This window comes from Eurosta solidaginis, chromosome 3 (genome assembly GCF_040869045.1).
Source record: "Eurosta solidaginis isolate ZX-2024a chromosome 3, ASM4086904v1, whole genome shotgun sequence".
Lineage (NCBI taxonomy): Eukaryota > Metazoa > Arthropoda > Insecta > Diptera > Tephritidae > Eurosta > Eurosta solidaginis.
Window position 1 is genome coordinate 263,216,313 of NC_090321.1, and position 22,209 is coordinate 263,238,521.

At 34.2% G+C, this 22,209-nt stretch overlaps 1 protein-coding gene across 3 annotated transcripts in view; it reads left to right on the top strand.

Annotated features, from left to right (window-relative positions):
- The first annotated feature begins 16,468 nt into the window (after positions 1 to 16,468).
- Positions 16,469 to 22,209, top strand: part of RanBPM (Ran-binding protein M) — a 35,777-nt gene continuing 30,036 nt past the window's right edge. For 2 of the 3 annotated variants that reach the window (XM_067776216.1, XM_067776218.1), the window contains exon 1: positions 16,469 to 16,665. The gene's annotated coding sequence lies outside the window, so the exon portion shown is untranslated. Of the gene's footprint in view, positions 16,666 to 21,528; positions 21,637 to 22,209 lie in introns of those variants that run through there. The other variant, XM_067776217.1, reaches the window with a different exon arrangement.

A 22,209-nucleotide genomic window follows, 5' to 3' on the forward strand; every position in this document is an offset into this window, starting at 1 on the left:
CAAAAGAAGTTGACGAAGACGACCTTCTTGAAGAAGAAGAGGAACTTCTTGATTATGAAGAGGAAGAGGCATATCCTCTTAGTGTCATACCAGCGTTAGGCAATTTTTCCCCACTCACATTAGAAGATGAGGAAGAAGTTATTCCAGGGGAAATTCAAGTTCAGAGGTACTACACAGGATATACCATTTGTAATACTTTATTTAACAAACTGAATTGCGATAATTGTTCCAAAGCTACGGTAAAACCATATTGCGACTTGAACTCCGATTCGGAAGCCCTTATTCGGTCAAAAAATTATAAAGGGAATGAGAGATTATTGTTAGTGAACCCAAGCGATGATGTATTCGAAGTATGTCATCGCCAAATGTTCTGGTATAAACAAATATTTAGCCAGAGATCTCATTACCCTGGTTTAAAAGAAAATATAATTGACATTTTGACCACTTTGACCGAACATGAGTTTCCAAATTGGTTTTCGGAAGCTGGGCCTTGTTTGGAACACCGTAAGCAACTATTAGATTCATTAGTTGTTGTTTTATTATTTAAAAATGCGAGATGGATGGCTAGAGATGACTTGATTACCACTCGAGAGCGCCATAAAAGCAATAAATTAAAACGACTAAATGCTCAACCTAGGAAAATTTAGCTCATCCATAGCCAAGCGTAATTGACAGTAGTAGTTGCTAGGGACAATCGGATAGTAAGTAAAATGTATATTTAAATGTTTAATGGAAATACTGATACATTTTTTTTCTTTTCTTTTCAGATTATTTTCTTAACACGTATATTTCGTAGATGTAGATTTAAATAAATTTCGTAAATTTAGATGTAAATATATTTCGTAGATGTAGATTTAAATAAATTTCGTAGATGTAGATTTAATAATTTTTATTTATTTCATTTGTGATAATAAAATCAATTTTAAAAACATTTATTAATATTATGAATTATTTTCTTTTTTCAGCTAACACGAGCCTAGACGAGTTGGTGTCAGGTGAAAATGATGTATTATTCATTGATGCATCGTGTGAGAGTTCGCTTTTAAGTGTTAGGCGAACTCGCAAATCGTGTTTACCTTTAACAAATCTAAACATTTGACACACGAGCCTAGGTTTTCAAAATCGATTATATTACTCGTTTTTGTAAACCAGGTGAAAAAATCAGAGAATATGCACTTTTGCTTCTCTGAGAAATGATTTAATCTTAATTGATTATATCCTGAGAGAATTCGCCATTAAGAGTCTGGCGAATTCGTAAATCGTGTCTATTTATACCAATTCTCATTCAAGTGATTAAATGTTTTTAATTAATTTTTCCTTTTTTCTTTTCAGATTTTTAATAATTTTTGTTTTCTCTTCAGCTGTTTTATCACTTATTCTTGTTTTCCTTTCAGTTTTTTAAATAATTATTATTAAATCCCCTTTTCTAATTGTTTTGTATCTTATTTTCTCTTTTCGTGTTTCAGGCTTCTTTAAATTATTTGTGTTAAGCATATGTAAATAAAATAAAAATATAAATAAAAATATAAATGTATGAAAAAATTTAGTTTTGTTAATTATATTTATTAAGTTTGAATTTTTTTCTGTAATTTGAAATAATATTTCAAGTATACAGTTTTATATCCCTTTTAATTCTACCCTACCAAAGTGCAAATGTCAAGTTCATAGAAAATTCCGCCGATTTTTGGCAATTTTTTCCCTTTTTGACTATTTTGCGTTTAAAATCTTTGATTACCTCTTATTTTCAGCTTATTAATTCTCTGTTCGGACCTTATCAACTGACCAGGCATAATTTCAAATACATTGCGCTTGCAAGTGCGAACGACTTCAAAATTTCGCTTTTGTTATTTTGTTTGTAGGTCAGGTGAAGGCGGTGAAGAAAAAGAAGATATTTCTCCTCATTAGAAACTTCGAAATATCAGAAAAGAAATGGAAATATGAAGTTTTGTGTGGTATAGTCTCATGCGTAAAAGGAATGGCATGTGTGCTTACGAAAGCCAAAATACTATTTTCATACATTTCACACACGCGCCAATTTTTATGAGTGCCTGGTAATATAAAAATGTTTCTTGTCCAATATTCTTCTTTCTTTATTACTCTTCTTACACTTTGAAGACAAGCAAGATTTTTGGATTTTTACAATGTCTTTGAAAGAATAAATTTCTATAAGTTTGCTTTTGGGCAAGGTGCAGTAGGCGGGAATGGAAGTTTTTCTCTTAGGGTGTAGTAGTTTTGGCCTATATGTACGAGGCCACACAGAAACTTTGAATGTGTTAGTAAGCGGAATCAAGTCGAAATAAAAATGTTGTCTGACTTCGATTTTTTGTTCTTCCTCTTATGTTTGTGATTTTGTGGATGGGACGGAGGAGGGAATGTAAGATTTCCTCACCAAAATCTAATGTTGTGTTAGTTTTGGCCTATATGTACGCGGCTGGACGAAATGTTTGAATGTGTTGGTAATAAGAATCGACACAAAATCAAAATGTAAGATTTTGTGTCTGGTTTGAGTTTTGTGCTTGTTGATGAAGCGAAGGCGGGTATGAAAGTTAGGAAAAATGCTTGCATATTTTAGCGACATTTGCTATTTTATATGTTCGCCTATTACCATGCCAGCTTTCTATAGTCTTGAATGCCCTTTTTAGCTTTGAGAACAATTTCTAACAATTGAAAGTAATTCAACAATTGTTTGAATTTGGTTAGCTTTTGATTTTGTCAAATGGTTTTAGCACATTATTATATCATGCAAAAAATTTTGCTTTGATATTGCATTGTAAGAAAACGCGCTTATCGGCAAAATTTTGCTATTTTGGCGCAATATCAGAATTTTTCTAATTTCAGCAAAAAAAAAAAAATAAAGACAACTGGAGCGGGATTCGAACCCACGAAAGCGCATAACAATGTAGTTGCCTACACAGCAGTGCCACAATAGCCTGTGACGTTTGATGGCCTAACAGGCTGTTATAAGAATGAGTTTCAAAGTAGTGAGTGCTGAGTGGTGAGTGAATGCGTGGGACATATATATAATTAACGGTAATTTCTAACTTGGAAACATATTTACATGTTGCACAAAGGAGATAGCTCTATTATCCTCTATGATTCGTATAGTACTTTTTACTTCGCAGCATTCATTAGAGATGCCAAATGCATGAGTTTCAATCAAGTGATGGTGAGTGAATGCGTGGAAGATATATGTATATAACTAACGTTAATTTCTGGATTGGCAACATGTTTATAGGTTGTACAAAGGAGATAGCCCTAGTACTTTTTACTTAGCAGCATTCATTAGAGATGCCAAATGCAATTTATATTATCCAGTAACCCTACACATTTTTATGATGGCCTGGTGAATCGGGCTCTTTTTCAAATTTTCTGCCTTCTTATACTTTATTGATTTTTGATTGATTTTTGCACCACCAAAGCAGAAAAAATACAAAAATAAATAAAATCATGGAGTCGACGCGGTAGTCGAACTCAGAGTTTATAAAAGTTGTGCGCTCAGCATAAGGCACTTAACCACATACCATATGATTTCAATAATATGCTGAAGGGGCGTTAGGGAGGAAGAGGGAAAAATCAAATTGATTGCCGATGAGGAAGATGGCAAGACAATATGGAAATGAGTAAATTCGATATTTATAAAATTGTATCAGACTGTATGTAAAGGAGTAAGAGGGTAACATGAATTGTCTGTAGGTGAGGAAGATGACACCATGGAAATTCGATATTCGAAAGTTAGTTGAAGGTGGGGAATTTGTGGTAATATTATTCGAGCAGATATGTTGTTCCCTTTTTCTGATGGCCTGGTAAAATCGGCTGTTTTGGGAAAAATGGGCACCTTTCCTCCCACATTCATGTAAGGTAATGAATGAATGGATGGGACCAATATATAAATAATAAAACAACGAGCGGCATTGAACCACAAGTTGAAAAAAGACCTGCGCCAAACACCCTATTAAATAATTGGCTCCCAAGACCTTACTCAATTTACAATGAATCATCATAATTTATTTACAAAAAATCAGAGAATTCAAATTTCCAATATATTTGCTCTGATCAGAGATTTTTTGGTAACAGACGAACAGAGAAAATCGTTAAGAGAATTTTCTGTTACGTCTTGCACCCTGTTAAGTTAACATGAATTTGGGGAATAGTGGTGAAGTGCAAGACGTGTCACATGCAAATGGATCGTAAGCAGTGGATGCCAAAATAACGCCTTCTCGTTGTGTTTAAATTCTCTGGTAAAAGCATTAAAAGCCCCGTATAACGGTCGCAGGCAAACGTTCAAAAAATACTTGCTGTTTTATTTTGGTAAAAGCAGAGAATTTAAACACAACGAGAAGGCGTTATTTTGGCATCCACTGCTTACGATCCATTTGCATGTGACACGTCTTGCACTTCACCACTATTCCCCAAATTCATGTTAACTTAACAGGGTGCAAGACGTAACAGAAAATTCTCTTAACGATTTTCTCTGTTCGTCTGTTACCAAAAAATCTCTGATCAGAGCAAATATATTGGAAATTTGAATTCTCTGATTTTTTGTAAATAAATTATGATGATTCATTGTAAATTGAGTAAGGTCTTGGGAGCCAATTATTTAATAGGGTGTTTGGCGCAGGTCTTTTTTCAACTTGTGGTTCAATGCCGCTCGTTGTTTTATTATTTATATATTGGTCCCATCCATTCATTCATTACCTTACATGAATGTGGGAGGAAAGGTGCCCATTTTTCCCAAAACAGCCGATTTTACCAGGCCATCAGAAAAAGGGAACAACATATCTGCTCGAATAATATTACCACAAATTCCCCACCTTCAACTAACTTTCGAATATCGAATTTCCATGGTGTCATCTTCCTCACCTACAGACAATTCATGTTACCCTCTTACTCCTTTACATACAGTCTGATACAATTTTATAAATATCGAATTTACTCATTTCCATATTGTCTTGCCATCTTCCTCATCGGCAATCAATTTGATTTTTCCCTCTTCCTCCCTAACGCCCCTTCAGCATATTATTGAAATCATATGGTATGTGGTTAAGTGCCTTATGCTGAGCGCACAACTTTTATAAACTCTGAGTTCGACTACCGCGTCGACTCCATGATTTTATTTATTTTTGTATTTTTTCTGCTTTGGTGGTGCAAAAATCAATCAAAAATCAATAAAGTATAAGAAGGCAGAAAATTTGAAAAAGAGCCCGATTCACCAGGCCATCATAAAAATGTGTAGGGTTACTGGATAATATAAATTGCATTTGGCATCTCTAATGAATGCTGCTAAGTAAAAAGTACTAGGGCTATCTCCTTTGTACAACCTATAAACATGTTGCCAATCCAGAAATTAACGTTAGTTATATACATATATCTTCCACGCATTCACTCACCATCACTTGATTGAAACTCATGCATTTGGCATCTCTAATGAATGCTGCGAAGTAAAAAGTACTATACGAATCATAGAGGATAATAGAGCTATCTCCTTTGTGCAACATGTAAATATGTTTCCAAGTTAGAAATTACCGTTAATTATATATATGTCCCACGCATTCACTCACCACTCAGCACTCACTACTTTGAAACTCATTCTTATAACAGCCTGTTAGGCCATCAAACGTCACAGGCTATTGTGGCACTGCTGTGTAGGCAACTACATTGTTATGCGCTTTCGTGGGTTCGAATCCCGCTCCAGTTGTCTTTATTTTTTTTTTTTTGCTGAAATTAGAAAAATTCTGATATTGCGCCAAAATAGCAAAATTTTGCCGATAAGCGCGTTTTCTTACAATGCAATATCAAAGCAAAATTTTTTGCATGATATAATAATGTGCTAAAACCATTTGACAAAATCAAAAGCTAACCAAATTCAAACAATTGTTGAATTACTTTCAATTGTTAGAAATTGTTCTCAAAGCTAAAAAGGGCATTCAAGACTATAGAAAGCTGGCATGGTAATAGGCGAACATATAAAATAGCAAATGTCGCTAAAATATGCAAGCATTTTTCCTAACTTTCATACCCGCCTTCGCTTCATCAACAAGCACAAAACTCAAACCAGACACAAAATCTTACATTTTGATTTTGTGTCGATTCTTATTACCAACACATTCAAACATTTCGTCCAGCCGCGTACATATAGGCCAAAACTAACACAACATTAGATTTTGGTGAGGAAATCTTACATTCCCTCCTCCGTCCCATCCACAAAATCACAAACATAAGAGGAAGAACAAAAAATCGAAGTCAGACAACATTTTTATTTCGACTTGATTCCGCTTACTAACACATTCAAAGTTTCTGTGTGGCCTCGTACATATAGGCCAAAACTACTACACCCTAAGAGAAAAACTTCCATTCCCGCCTACTGCACCTTGCCCAAAAGCAAACTTATAGAAATTTATTCTTTCAAAGACATTGTAAAAATCCAAAAATCTTGCTTGTCTTCAAAGTGTAAGAAGAGTAATAAAGAAAGAAGAATATTGGACAAGAAACATTTTTATATTACCAGGCACTCATAAAAATTGGCGCGTGTGTGAAATGTATGAAAATAGTATTTTGGCTTTCGTAAGCACACATGCCATTCCTTTTACGCATGAGACTATACCACACAAAACTTCATATTTCCATTTCTTTTCTGATATTTCGAAGTTTCTAATGAGGAGAAATATCTTCTTTTTCTTCACCGCCTTCACCTGACCTACAAACAAAATAACAAAAGCGAAATTTTGAAGTCGTTCGCACTTGCAAGCGCAATGTATTTGAAATTATGCCTGGTCAGTTGATAAGGTCCGAACAGAGAATTAATAAGCTGAAAATAAGAGGTAATCAAAGATTTTAAACGCAAAATAGTCAAAAAGGGAAAAAATTGCCAAAAATCGGCGGAATTTTCTATGAACTTGACATTTGCACTTTGGTAGGGTAGAATTAAAAGGGATATAAAACTGTATACTTGAAATATTATTTCAAATTACAGAAAAAAATTCAAACTTAATAAATATAATTAACAAAACTAAATTTTTTCATACATTTATATTTTTATTTATATTTTTATTTTATTTACATATGCTTAACACAAATAATTTAAAGAAGCCTGAAACACGAAAAGAGAAAATAAGATACAAAACAATTAGAAAAGGGGATTTAATAATAATTATTTAAAAAACTGAAAGGAAAACAAGAATAAGTGATAAAACAGCTGAAGAGAAAACAAAAATTATTAAAAATCTGAAAAGAAAAAAGGAAAAATTAATTAAAAACATTTAATCACTTGAATGAGAATTGGTATAAATAGACACGATTTACGAATTCGCCAGACTCTTAATGGCGAATTCTCTCAGGATATAATCAATTAAGATTAAATCATTTCTCAGAGAAGCAAAAGTGCATATTCTCTGATTTTTTCACCTGGTTTACAAAAACGAGTAATATAATCGATTTTGAAAACCTAGGCTCGTGTGTCAAATGTTTAGATTTGTTAAAGGTAAACACGATTTGCGAGTTCGCCTAACACTTAAAAGCGAACTCTCACACGATGCATCAATGAATAATACATCATTTTCACCTGACACCAACTCGTCTAGGCTCGTGTTAGCTGAAAAAAGAAAATAATTCATAATATTAATAAATGTTTTTAAAATTGATTTTATTATCACAAATGAAATAAATAAAAATTATTAAATCTACATCTACGAAATTTATTTAAATCTACATCTACGAAATATATTTACATCTAAATTTACGAAATTTATTTAAATCTACATCTACGAAATATACGTGTTAAGAAAATAATCTGAAAAGAAAAGAAAAAAAATGTATCAGTATTTCCATTAAACATTTAAATATACATTTTACTTACTATCCGATTGTCCCTAGCAACTACTACTGTCAATTACGCTTGGCTATGGATGAGCTAAATTTTCCTAGGTTGAGCATTTAGTCGTTTTAATTTATTGCTTTTATGGCGCTCTCGAGTGGTAATCAAGTCATCTCTAGCCATCCATCTCGCATTTTTAAATAATAAAACAACAACTAATGAATCTAATAGTTGCTTACGGTGTTCCAAACAAGGCCCAGCTTCCGAAAACCAATTTGGAAACTCATGTTCGGTCAAAGTGGTCAAAATGTCAATTATATTTTCTTTTAAACCAGGGTAATGAGATCTCTGGCTAAATATTTGTTTATACCAGAACATTTGGCGATGACATACTTCGAATACATCATCGCTTGGGTTCACTAACAATAATCTCTCATTCCCTTTATAATTTTTTGACCGAATAAGGGCTTCCGAATCGGAGTTCAAGTCGCAATATGGTTTTACCGTAGCTTTGGAACAATTATCGCAATTCAGTTTGTTAAATAAAGTATTACAAATGGTATATCCTGTGTAGTACCTCTGAACTTGAATTTCCCCTGGAATAACTTCTTCCTCATCTTCTAATGTGAGTGGGGAAAAATTGCCTAACGCTGGTATGACACTAAGAGGATATGCCTCTTCCTCTTCATAATCAAGAAGTTCCTCTTCTTCTTCAAGAAGGTCGTCTTCGTCAACTTCTTTTGATTCATCAGCTTGATCCGTTGGATCAGCGACCTCGGTCAAAACAACTTGTTCATTTACCTGGAATAGTTCATCACCAGCGTCTTCTTGAAGTGTATTCCATTCTAAATCCAAGTCTTCATCGTCTTCACAGTTATTACCTTTGTTTTTGTTATCAAATCTATATCTTAAAATGCGCATTGTAACCAAACGAGCAACTATATATTGGATATCATGCGCAGATGGATGGGTATTGATGCCTTGACTAGCTCGAATTTTATAAAAAATGTTTTCAAGCGCATCTTGATTCAATTTACCCAATAATATATATTCGACCTTCGGGTAATCTTCAAAAATATCGCTAGATAAACTTATCATAGCTTTAATGGTTAAAATTAATCCCTCGAAGCATGTCACTTTATCATTGGGATTTACAATTGCCTCAAGATATTCGACGTGATCCATCAATCTTTTAACTTTCAAATTATTTTTCCTATTCATAGGCCATTTAATCGGGTTATTACTTGAAATTTTTTTGCAATTAAGCTCATCGAAAATGTCGTTCATTCGTTTTACGAAAATCTGAGTTGGAATGGCATGATTTAAAACGAAAGAATCATCCGAAAAAAGGCCCTTCTTCCATGCCATGTCAATGCCAGCTGCCACGGAATTGCTAAGGACTTGTGTCGCCCGAGACACACTCATCTTTTCAAAACAATTCGGATCTATATGGGTAGAAGTTAGTTTTGGGCATATTTTAAAATTTGGATTTTTTTTGTCTACCTCATATAACTTCCGAATGACAGCGAAGCTGGCTAATCCGTTTCCAGTAACGAGATTGTACTTATGTAAATTATTTCGTACAGATTTTATCAGATGATAATAGTCATACATGAAATAAATTTTTTTTCCTTTTACAAAAATAAACGGATGATCCTTTGTGACATTCAGACCTTGGTACATTGAAACATTCGTCTTTGCCTGGTCACAAATTACTGCTTTAAGAGATAGACCTACATCCTCAACCGCTTGAATATTTTCAAATAAAATTTCACGCAATTCTTCTGCCTTTAGACCATTTTTGACAGTGTAATATGATAAAACATATTTCCAATGAGAAGTTATGCCTTTGACCATGAAGAAGCAGCACTTGTCTGCAACTTGCTGCTTTCTTCTATTATTGCCAAGGTCAACAAAGCCATCAATTAGATCTCTATCTTTTGTTCTGTTGTATACGAGATCCTTTTTGATCGAAATTTCGTCAAAAAGTATTTCACAAACTTTTTCATCTGCAGACATCCCGCGTACAACAGTCTTCAAATTGGAAATAATGTTACTATCAATGCCTGGTACTACATATTTTATTGGTCGCCACGACAGAAGAGTTTTTTTGTGAGGCAATGCAAAATTTAAGTCATCGCGGAGGAAGTTGTAGGCCTTTGTGGACATATAATTAATATTTTGTGCCAAGGTCTTACTTTCTGCATTTGGATATGAAAACGTAGTGTCGAATATCATTCTTGCGAATGTAATAGCGTCAGCACTAGCGTTTTCTGAAGGTATAATAGCCGTTTCAAGTACTTTTTTCAAATCCTGAACTTCTTTTTCTAACTCTAAAATGCGTTTGTAACGTTGTACGTCTTTTTTCAGATACATCTGAAAAACTTTCGCCATAAGTTCAGGATGTTGAAAAATGTCTATGTCATCTCCTACCAACTCAGACGAATGCCCGTGCCCGCGCTTGGCCCAGAGGTCAGAAAATTTTTCGAACTCCTGAAGGGTAATGTGCCTTCAGGCATTTCATTTGGATTTTCGCAATTCTCCGAAATGCCTGAACAGCTACTAAAATCATTTGCTTCCAAATGATATTTGGGAAAAGCACCCTTCAGGACTCTATTCTTTGCAAGATATTTGCTGTCAAAGTGACGTTCGCAAATGCTCAACGTTTTTCTGTTTTTAAAAGGGACATTTAAGCAACATGCCGTCGCCCACGAATTGAAAGCAGCCTCGTCGCTAGGGAACGAATAAAGGACACAGCTTTCGTCCTTTGCGCAGGACCCTATGCAGCATTTTCTGGCACGTTTTCGTGGCTCCGCAATTGGAGTTGAAGAAACGGGCGCAGAAAAAGTGGTTGCATAGCACATCGGCTCCTCATCGCCGACCTCGGCAATCGGGGCAGCAACCGTAGCATCTATATAGAAAATGCCATAATTTAGTTGCTTTTCCCAATTAAAAATTGTATAAAAAAATCAATAAATTTAACAAAAAAAAAAAAAAAATGCCGCTCAAAATATTTGATAAAAAAAACTTTAGAAAATAGAATAATAAAAAATAATTTTATAAAAAACCAATAAATTTAACAAAATAATGCCGCTAGAAAATAGAATAATAAAAAATAATTTTATAAAAAACCAATAAATTTAACAAATAATGCCGCTCAAAATCTTTGATAAAAAAAAAACTATAGAAAATAAAAATTAAAAACAGAAAAACATGTTAGTAAAATAAATGAAAATAAAAGTATAATAAAACATAAAACAACATAAGCAAATAAACCAAAGATTTAATAAAAGGAATTAGAAAAAAATTATAATAAAATAAATTTAAAAAAACTTGAATATAAAAGGATACAATATAATAAAACAAAATAGCAGACATAAAATAAACCAAAAAAGAATAATAATTAAATTTATTTCAAAAATATATTTATTTATATAAAAATATTTTTAAAAAGTAAGTTTACAGAAATAGATATTAAGCTTATAAAACGCTGATTTCGTTAGAAGCTGAAAAATGTAAGCTTACATACAATTTTAAAAGAAAGCAATACATTTAATTTTTTTTTGTAAAACTAAATCATTAACAAACATTCGGTCTCAACGCTTACAAAAGAAAATTTAAATTTATTTACTATTGAAAGCATTTATACTTCGCCTATTTTGTAAACTTACTTAAAGGTATTTCCAATAACATTTACAGAATTTTCTGTTGGGTATAGAAAATACACACATCACACGCACATACATATTTTTTTAACTCCTTTACACCACTTTCACACAATTAAACCATTATTTTTACTTACCAATGTATGGCACAGCATCCTCCCTCAGGCGGTTGCCTTTATGATGAAGGTCCCGGTCTGTAAAGTGTGCCCGGCACACATAATAATTCCATTTAGGAATATGGGCGTCAAGGGCAATGCCCAAAGCCGCCCTCCACTTCTTGTCTTGAGAAGGCTTTACCGGCCAACGGAAGACCGGCAAAACCTTCTCGGTGTTCAAACACCCACGAGCAACACATTTTCGAACGCGCGACATCGCAATTTATTTTTTTAATTATATTCAAACCCGCGTAACTTTAATCGCGTCAACCGCACTTTCAAGAAAACTTTTTGGAATGAGCAAAATAACATCGGCTTTTGCTTATCGAAAATTCATAATTCGATATGTTAATGGGATTTTTCAGCAATAAAAAAAAAAGAAAACAAGCTGTATTGAGGTTCGAACCTGAAACACCTATAACCTTAAACTAGTGCCTAACAGGTGCGCCAAACGTACTATAAGTTTCACATTGTCTTATCTGTTACTTAGACCGTATATACTTATTTGCAACGTCATAAGGCTATTTTCAATCCTCCATTTACCATTGAAATTAAGCTTATTTTACCTTTTTCAAGATTTCTAAATTATATTAATTAAATTCAAATTCATATTAAATTATAAAACAAGCAAATATATTGCTAAAAGTAATAAAATTTAAATTTAATTAATCCTACTAAATACCTATATTCCTACAAAGAAATCATATTAAGAGAAAATCCAGAGAATTTAACACTAGCTGAAACTGTTGACAGAGAATTTTCTTCTGTTAACTGGTTAACATTGAAATTGGATTGTGTGTGGTGAAGTGCAAGACGTGTTCACATGCAAAAAAGTTGGAATCTAGCAAAAACGCCTTCTCATTGTGTTTAAATTCTCTGCTTTTACAACGCCAACTTCAAATTGTCAAAATCTGTATATGGGTGTTAGTGCGAATGGTATGGAATGGAAACATAAAACTTAGGAGTTTTTGTATGTGTAAGAAAATGTTGCCAATGTGTTGGTTTAATTTTGAGTTTGCCATCTCCTTTTGACAATCCCATCGACCATGCAATGAAATAAAAAAAAATCAGCTGATGAGATGAGCCAACCATATAATTGAGCCATGATGCTGTCGTATAGAATTACCTTAAGTCCGCGCAAACCCCCTTTCCATTGAATTTGTTTGCCTGAGAACAACAAAATTTCAACAATCAAGTTTGGTTTACGAAGGGGAAAAAAAAAATAGTGTTTTCTTGTAATCTGGATACAGAGCTTAGACTTTGTTTACATATAAAGATCATCTTCTTTTTTGTAATTAACTCCTAATCCTTAGTTAAGTAACTAGAATCCCTTATAAATTTTTTCTTTCGATAATCGGTAATTAAGAACAAATTTCGGAGATGCCGACTGTCTTTTATAGAAAAGTAGAGGGCTTTCCCCCTGCTCGCTACGCTCGCCAACGCCCTCCCCATCTTCCGATAGCTTCGCTATCTCCAGTGGGGCCCCCACATTATATTCTTTATCGATGTTATTCTTTTGGATTTCATAAAGATTTCTGTATTGTTCAGCATACGGATTTTTATTTAGAATTGGTTGAAGTATTTGAAAAACATCATCTCTTTTTACTCTTTTGGCTCTTTCAAACATAAAGGAAGCAAAGGCGAATAAATTGTTGTACACTCTAATATTTTCTCGGAAAGGTTTATATATTTCATTGCTTTCGTACAACAATTTCTTTAGTATTTCGGGGTACTCGTCGTTATTTGGTAGTACAATTTTACCCTGGTGACATCATGAATGTTTGGAACGCGACATTTCATTTTTGAACGTGAGAGCGTGACAATGTTCGCATTCTGTTTCTAAATCTCCCATATCCAAATATTCAATCTTTGACTCCGCATCATATAACCCTAACATCAATTTGCTTTTCTTTGCTTTTGCCTTACGGTAATTTTCTCGTGCTGATTTACGCTTTCCGGCTTTCCTCTCCTCATATTTTTCTGCACGGTTATTCAAAATTTTTGATTTGTTTTTCTCAACAAACCGTTTCTTAGTATTGCGACGTTGAAAACGTTTTCTCTCCGCCAACTCAACTTCGGTTAAATTTAACTTCTTTCTACCCATTGTAAAATACTTTATTTTATATATAGTAAAATTTTACCCTGGTGACAACATAAATGTCTGGAACGCGACATTTCATTTTTGAAAATGTAATATTTCACATCGAAATGTAATATTCTCACTTTGTCTTTCTCAACAAACATTTTCTTAGCATTGCGACGTTGTATACGTTTTCTCTCCGCCAACTCAGCTTCGACTAAATTTAACTTCTTTCTATAAATTAAAAAAAAAAACAGTAAATACTACAGAAAGATCATACCACTGAAATAAAACATTCCCGGAAGAAAAAAACTTTTTTTATATAATAGAAGGAAATACCACCTAGAGTGTAATTCGAAGCGCTAAATTAAAGAGAAACGTGAAAATTCTGGAGATAATAATCTAGTTCCTAGGCATGGAATATATGTGAACGCGTAGATTATCTATTGAAGATTTATTGAAGATGACTACATATCGCTCATTTACTTCAATAGTGTCATAACTCAAAAAACACGACTTTTGAGTTAATAACATATAAACGTACCCAATATCATGATCTATGTTGTATAAAAAAATCTTTGTGATCAGTTAAAAATTTACCACGTGCTCTAAAAATGAAAATGTGCCTTTATATGCGCAAAATATGGCAGTTAAAATCTTTTTATTATTTTTATCATTATTATTTTATTTATTACGGCCAAAAAAGCCTAATTCATTGTATAGTACAATTTACAAAATTCATAATTGTTTCTTAAGACTATTTCATTAAAAAGAAATGAGTAAATTTATTGTTTAACTAGTATTAAATATTAAAATTTTTACAATATAGAAATAGTTTTTCTTTAAACTTAACAACGTTTTCACAGTCTTTTATCTCTGCTGGTAGTTCATTATACATTTTATAGCCTACGTATTCTAAGGTCTTTTTTGCGAACTCGGTTCTTACTTTGGGCAGTCTTAAATTTCTGCTACTCCTAGTTCCATAGTTATGGATCTCATAATTATACTGTATCCTATCACTCAGATAATTTGGTAACATTCCCTGTGTTATGTAATGTATAAACTTCAAAGAGTAATAACAGATTAATTGCTTAATACTAAGCCAATTTAACATAGGAAGCATAATACTTTTTGATGTTCTATAAGAGCATTTTAGTATCAAAGGCATTGCTTTGTTTTGCTGTATTTGGAGCTTATTAATTAACGTATCATTTGTTACTAGTAGTATTGATGGGCAGTAAATAAAATGTGGTTCTACAATTGATCTATATACTAATATTTTATGATGTTGGATAATATGCTTACATGTTCGATACATAAATCCTATTTTTTATGCAATTTTCTTCTCTAAATGATTCATGTGTTCTGTGAAACTTAGTTTCTCATCAATTATTACACCTAGGTACTTCATTTGACCTACTCTTTCAATTGCATTGGTTTTTATTTTCAGACTAGACTGGATTAAGTTATTATGGTTCTTGTTAATGGCTCTCCTGAAAAATTGTGTTTTTTGAGTTTAACACTATTGAAGCAGGGATGCACCTTAACGTTAAGCTAATCGTTTATAAAAAAATTTCCACCGTTTCCGTTGAAACACTTCGAAATATTATCGATAAAGAAATTATCAAGATAAATTGTATCTCGTTTTTAACCGAAACGAAAAGCTTTCGTTAACGTTAAAAACGTTAACAAAAACGTGATACTTTATGTTTGAATTGTGCTGGCAATGCTATAGCCATGGTGAAGCCGTAAGGTGGTAACAACGAGCGCACATACACACACAAACTCCATATAATTTGTTTGTGTAATTCGTTGGTGGTAATGTCAAAAACACTCTGAGAAATGTTCGTACTGTCAAAATTCATGAGAAAAGTTGCAATCAGCTTGGCTATTGCTTTCACCTTTAATGACTCCGCCATCAATCAGCTTTGCCAGCATAGTTTGAAATTAATAATGAACATAAACGATTTGATTCCGTTTTGATATGGCAGAAAACGAAACGAAATCATTTCGTTAATTTGACGTTTTTAACGTTAATAAACGAAACGAAATGACTTTGTTTCGTTTATTAACGGTAATTATCGTAACGAAATGATATCGGTTCGTTGGTTAAGCATGCCTGTATTGAAGTAAATCAGTGATATGTTAATGTGGTGTTAGGTAAATCGTTTTATGTAGGTCCGGCATTATGTCCTTCAAGGCCTTTAAGCTGGAGACATTGGTGCTTTATCGGTAACCGTATCGGTAACCTTTTAACAGCTGATTCGACCAACCTTATGAGAATCAATGCAATCGATTATTGTTGCCGCTAAGGTCGTAACCGTATCGTAGCCAACCAATTGGGTTTTGGTTTACCGTCCTAACGATAAACAGCTGATTACGTTAGGGATACGGATACAGCGATACGACATACGGCACCAATGACTCCAGCTTTAAGCTGGAGACATTGGTGCTTTATCGGTAACCGTATCGGTAACCTTTTAACAGCTGATTCGACCAACCTTATGAGAATCAATGCAATCGATTATTGGTGCCGCTAAGGTCGTAACCGTATCGTAGCCAACCAATTGGGTTTTGGTTTACCGTCGTAACGATAAACAGCTGATTACGTTAGGGATACGGATACAGCGATACGACATACGGCACCAATGACTCCGGCTTTAAGCACAAGTTTAGAAAAACAAGCAAGGTGGCAAGTAAGCCATAAATCGATAGCAAACTGCAAGTCGATAAAAACCTTAATTTCACACTGGCAACACTGTACGTGTTCCTGTGGAAAGTCGACGTCGAATTTTGTGATTTCTAAAGAAAAGATATAAATAAATAGAGAAAACTCTAAAGATTTATTTAAAAAATAAAATTTTGACTTTATAGAAAACAAGTGGAAAAAATTTATCAGCTTGAGCTGTGGATAAGTGAAGAAAACTAGTGTTGCGCGTTTATTGTTGAACCAAGGTGAATGAAGTGCCTAGAAAAAATCACAAATCTTGTAGCAGTAAAAAGAGTTGAACCACGATCCCAGAAATTGGGATACAAAAGATTTAGAGCATTTTGGTGCATAGATAAAAATCTTGAAAAATTGGCCAACTCGGGAAAAATTTAACAGATGATTTAGCAAAAACTCCATTGTTCCAATAGTTTTACTTCGCATTTTTTCTCTGCTAATTTTCCTTGTATGTGTGTATGGGTGAGTGCTTGATTTGTTGTTGGACGTGAGCCATAGCGAATTTTATGAACAAAGCGCAGAATACAAGAAAAACACCACAGTGCGGATACAGTGGAAAGGAGGATAAAAAAAGTTCATTGGGGCTGCCACGCGGGTTTTTTTTTGGTACCATACTTTAGCGTATAAAAGGACGTTTTTCTAATTTCATTGACAAAAAATTGCGTAACTTGAGTATAAGCCTATTATACAAGAGGGTGTTTGCGCGTGGGACGAATGTATACGCGTGTAAAAAACGCCGGTAATTTACTAGATGACGCTGCACTGCCTAATTGTAGTCAAAATTTGATAATGGGGGTATCAAAAGACGCGTTTTGACCTCCGTATTAATAATCCGAAAGCGGAAATTAAGTTTTTTTTATTTCTGTCAAAAGATATAAGCAAAAAATCGGATCAAATTTTCATATGGTTGTTGTTTTGGAACAAGTGAAGAATACATACATTTGTCAAAAAAAAATAAAAAATCGGACTTTATAGAGTTTTTTATGCTGATTCCAACGGTATATTCACCCGTCTGCGCAGAAGAAGGCCGAAGGACGCCAACTCAGAAAGGTGATCTGTACAAAAAAGCTATAGATCGGGCCCCCTATTTCGGACCCTCTCGGGGCCATTTTACGGTTTTTTGTTGTAATAGTCTAGTTGAGGGGTCGACTGCTAATACGCTACCAAAAATATCAAGGGAGGTGTCAAACGACGCGTAAAAAAAAAAAAAGAAAAATTTTATCTCTGTCCGGAGATATTTGCATTTGAAGTTGGCGATTTCCATGTGGTTGTTGTTGTGTTTGTACCCCAAAAAAAAATTGTGCATCACCGTGGCGGTAGCCACGGTTAGACCACACACCCGGACTTGGCATGGCGTAGCCCAGGGTTATTTTTTATAATCGCGGCCGAAGGCCGCCAACGCAGAAAGGTTTTCTGCGCAAAAATACTATGGATCCGACCCCCGGTTTCGAAGGTACCCGCGGGTCTTTTTTCGGTTTTTCCGCCTTCGGATTATTAATACTGATGTCAAGACGCGTCGTTTGACACCTCTCTCGATATTTTTGGTAGCGTATTAGCAGTCGACCCCTCAACTAGACTATTACCTTTTTTGTAAATAACTTTCACCAGAAATTAATTTTTTGATTTCCGCTTTCGGATTCTTAAAACGGGGGCCGAGACGCGTCTTTTGATACCACAACCGAAAATATTGGCCCGAAATTAGGTGGTGCACCGCCATCTAGTATGTTCCCAAAACGCCTATCCCCGCTTAGATAATGCTTAGGAGATGCCTCTAGGGGCAGTGGTTAAACAACTAGCTACAGCACAGTGTGTGCCGAAAAGCGGAGACACATCCCTCTGTTGTATTTCTGTGTATAACATAGAGCTGAATCAGTTTTAATAAATAGTGGACGCGCATAAAATACATAGAATTAGTGCAGAGGGTGAAAAATAGACGTATATTTCAGTTACACCTGAGTATAATGCGTATTGAAAATTAGTAGTACTAATTTTATGCGTAGCAATTTTAGAAGTGTATTTAAAGTTTGTCGCTTAGCAGCGCATATAGTGTTTATGCGTAAACGTATTTAGATGTGAAAAAACACAGCTATTATTGACGCTAGAAAACTTAAATTTCTCAACTGGCGGATACATATATAAGTTTTTTCCATAATTTTATACGACAGTACGACACTCTTATGGCCTCCCCAGAATGGATTTATTTCGTTCAAGCACATAACTTGAGACATATGGCTTCGTTAGAATGGATTTTCTCATGTTCCTGATTTTTGATGCAGACGCGAACATCGTAGACTTAACAGTTGAAACTTACCTTCAAGCCACGTGCAGCAGTTTTGCCTGCAGCTCTGCTAGTTTTGCTGCTCCTCGATTATTTCGTAGACACATGTGCAGCACATGCCAGCTAAATAGGCAGATCGATGCAGTTGCTAATTCAAAATAAATTTTAAAATACAAAAAAAGGTAAAAGTCTAGTTGGGGAGTCTACTGCTAATACGCCACCAAAAATATTGAGAGAGGTGTCAAACGACTCGTCTTGACATCAGTATTAATAATCCGAAAGCGGATAATAAAAATTTTAAATCGTTCAAAAGACTTTAACGAAAAACCGAAAAATGACCCGCGGATCCCTCCGAAACCGGGGGTGGGATCCATAGTATCTTTGCGCAGAACACCTTTCTGCATTGGCGGCCTTTGTCCGCGCTTATAAAAAATTACCCTGGGTGGGTCCAACACCGGTTTGTAGACCAAAAGTATATCCGCGCAAAACACTTTTACCCAAATTTTTTTGTGGGTACAACAACATTACAACAACCACATGAAAATCACCAACTTCAACTGCAAATATCTCAGGATAGAGCATGCATGCTTAACCCAGGCATGCTTAACCAACGAAACGATATCATTTCGTTACGATAATCAACGTTAATAAACGAAACGAAGTCATTTCGTTTCGTTTATTAACGTTAAGATCGTCAAATTAACGAAATGATTTCGTTTCGTTTTCTGCCATATCAAAACGAAATCAAATCGTTTATGTTGATTATTAATTTCAAACTATGCTGGCAAAGCTGATTGATGGCGGAGTCATTAAAGGTGAAAGCATTATCCAAGCTGATTGCAACTTTTCTCATGAATTTTGACAGTACGAACATTTCTCAGAGTATTTTTGACATTACCACCAACGAATTACACAAACAAATTACATAGAGTTTGTGTGTGTATGTGCGCTCGTTGTTGCCACCTTACGGCTTCACCATGGCTATAGCATTGCCAGCATAATTCAAACATAAAGTATCACGTTTTCGTTAACGTTTTTAACGTTAACGAAAGCTTTTCGTTTCGGTTAAAAACGAGATACAATTTATCTTGATAATTTCTTTATCGATAATATTTCGAAGTGTTTCAACGGAAACGGTGGAAATTTTTTGATAAACGATTAGCTTAACGTTAAGGTGCATCCCTGGCTTAACCAATGAACCGATATCATTTTGTTACGATAATTAACGTTAATAAACGAAACAAAGTCATTTCGTTTAGTTTATTAACGTTAAGAACGTCAAATTAACGTTAATAATTAACGTTAATAAACGAAGCGAATTGACTTTGTTTCGTTTATTAACGTTAATTATCGTAACGAAATGATATCAGTTCGTTGGTTAAGCATGCCTGGGATAGAGATACAATTTTTCTTTTCCGACTTCGGATTATTGTTTTCGAGGTCAATACGCGTCTTTTGCCACGTCTCTCGATATTTTTGGTAGCGTATTAGCAGTCGACCCCTCAACTAGACTTTTACCCGAAAAAACTGTTTTGAATATAAATTTTAGATTTTACTTGACGTAAAAAAATTTTGTTTATTTAGAATTTTTGTTTGAGCTTGTTCGTGATTGTTTGGGTTTTTGTTACGCAAAACTGATTCTATGCAGCTAATTTGGTTTGAGCAGGTCAAGCAGAGAGCTACTTAGCAAGAGGCGACAAATGAGTTTTGCGTAGTGTAAACCAGTGTATTTAAAATCTAGCTGGGTAGCGATTCTGCACTTATGTTTTGGGCATTAATTCGTTTTGGCAATTCACATGCAAAATTACTTGAAGCCCTTTTATAAGCAATGCTGTATCAATAATATGGTAATCCTATACAACAGCATGAAGCTCTTACAGCTGAATTCAGTAAGCCGTCTCTACTCACTATTAGAGACTATTTGGGGTGAAAATCACTTTTGATACAATTTGCCATTCTGTAAGCTCTCTCGCGTCTCCAGCCTCACAAAAGCAATCACTTATTTGTGAGCTGGGTCGGGGGCAGATCAGAAACATGAAAATTTCAGAAAAAGTATGAAAATTATTTGCGAAAAAAGCTTTAAGTATATTGTTTTATTCCTCAAATTAAAATAAGCACAGAAAAAAAAAAACAGAAAATACTTAAAACATCGAACTCTATGTGGCGCTGCTGAGATTCGAACCTACACACTTTGGGATTTTCTATACAAAATTGTGAACGGCGTCTTTGCAAGCTCGGCCACAATACCACCCAACGTTATGCTTACAAAATGCAATGCTATATTATTTGTTCAAAGTATGGTTAAATTGTTTTTTTGCTGAATTTCGTTGAAATGGTGAATTGTTTTTGTGAGTTTCCTTTACTGAATACCAAATCATCTAAAGTCACAAAACTTGTCTCTAAAGGAAAATCTCAATTTTAGAGACTTAAGATGAGACTGAATTACAATATTCAGCCGTTAATACATGTCCAAAAATATAAAGAGATATCAAAAGACGCGTTTTAGATCAAAGATCGCGAATCCGAAAGAGGAGGTCAAAAATTTTGGATCTGGACGTGTATTAAGAGTGTCATGCTGTCGTATAGAATTACCAAAATGTTATGTGTCGTGCTTATAAGGTGCAGTAGTGCTTTCTCAACAGTTTTTTGGGTCACAAACAATAAAAACGGACCACCTAAGCAAACATATACAAAATCCACTGTTCTGTTAAAAAAAAAATTACTAATGTGGCAACCGTGAAGAGGAGCTTTGACTGTATGTGTGTGCTGGTGTGTTTTTATTTGATTGACAGTTCTTTTCTTTTGCTCATTTTAGAAAGGAAAACAAAGAAAATCTGTGAAACGTAAAAAGTGGAAAACTTTATAAATTAATTGGACTAATTTTAAAACTAAAAAAAAGAACCCAAAGCTATCTAAATAAAAAGTAAATATAGTTGATTGTATATTTCTGCATAATATTAGTTTGTGGAAATGTACGTATAATATTTCCATATCGATTTTATACATGTAAAATTGACATTTTTGTTGTCTTCACTCGTCATCCAGCCAGTCACAGCAGCTGGTGGTTTACCCAAAAAAGGGCAAAGATGAAGTGTGCGCATTGCTACGCAATAAGCAGCAGGAAGAGTTAGCACCTACGATCTCTACACCAGATAGACTTGCGTGCTTGCACAAACTCATTGCAATACATAAAAAGTTGTTTTCTTTGGTAGAAGATTGACTGCGCTTTGTATGCATAATAAAATGTATACATAATTTATTACACTGAGGAGTGGGTGTAATTTCCGAACAAGCATTGAATGGGCTTAGATTTATTAGATATTCAGTTTACTATTATTAAATGCGTTGTATATACGTTTTTATGCAGTTAATTGGCTTTTGATGTTGTTTTTATGTCAACCGATATAGTGCAATTGAAAAACTTGAACAACCAGGGTCATTTTCTCTATTTAGGTCAGTGTGGCCTTGACTTCCTAGTTTTACAGGTGAAAGAAAT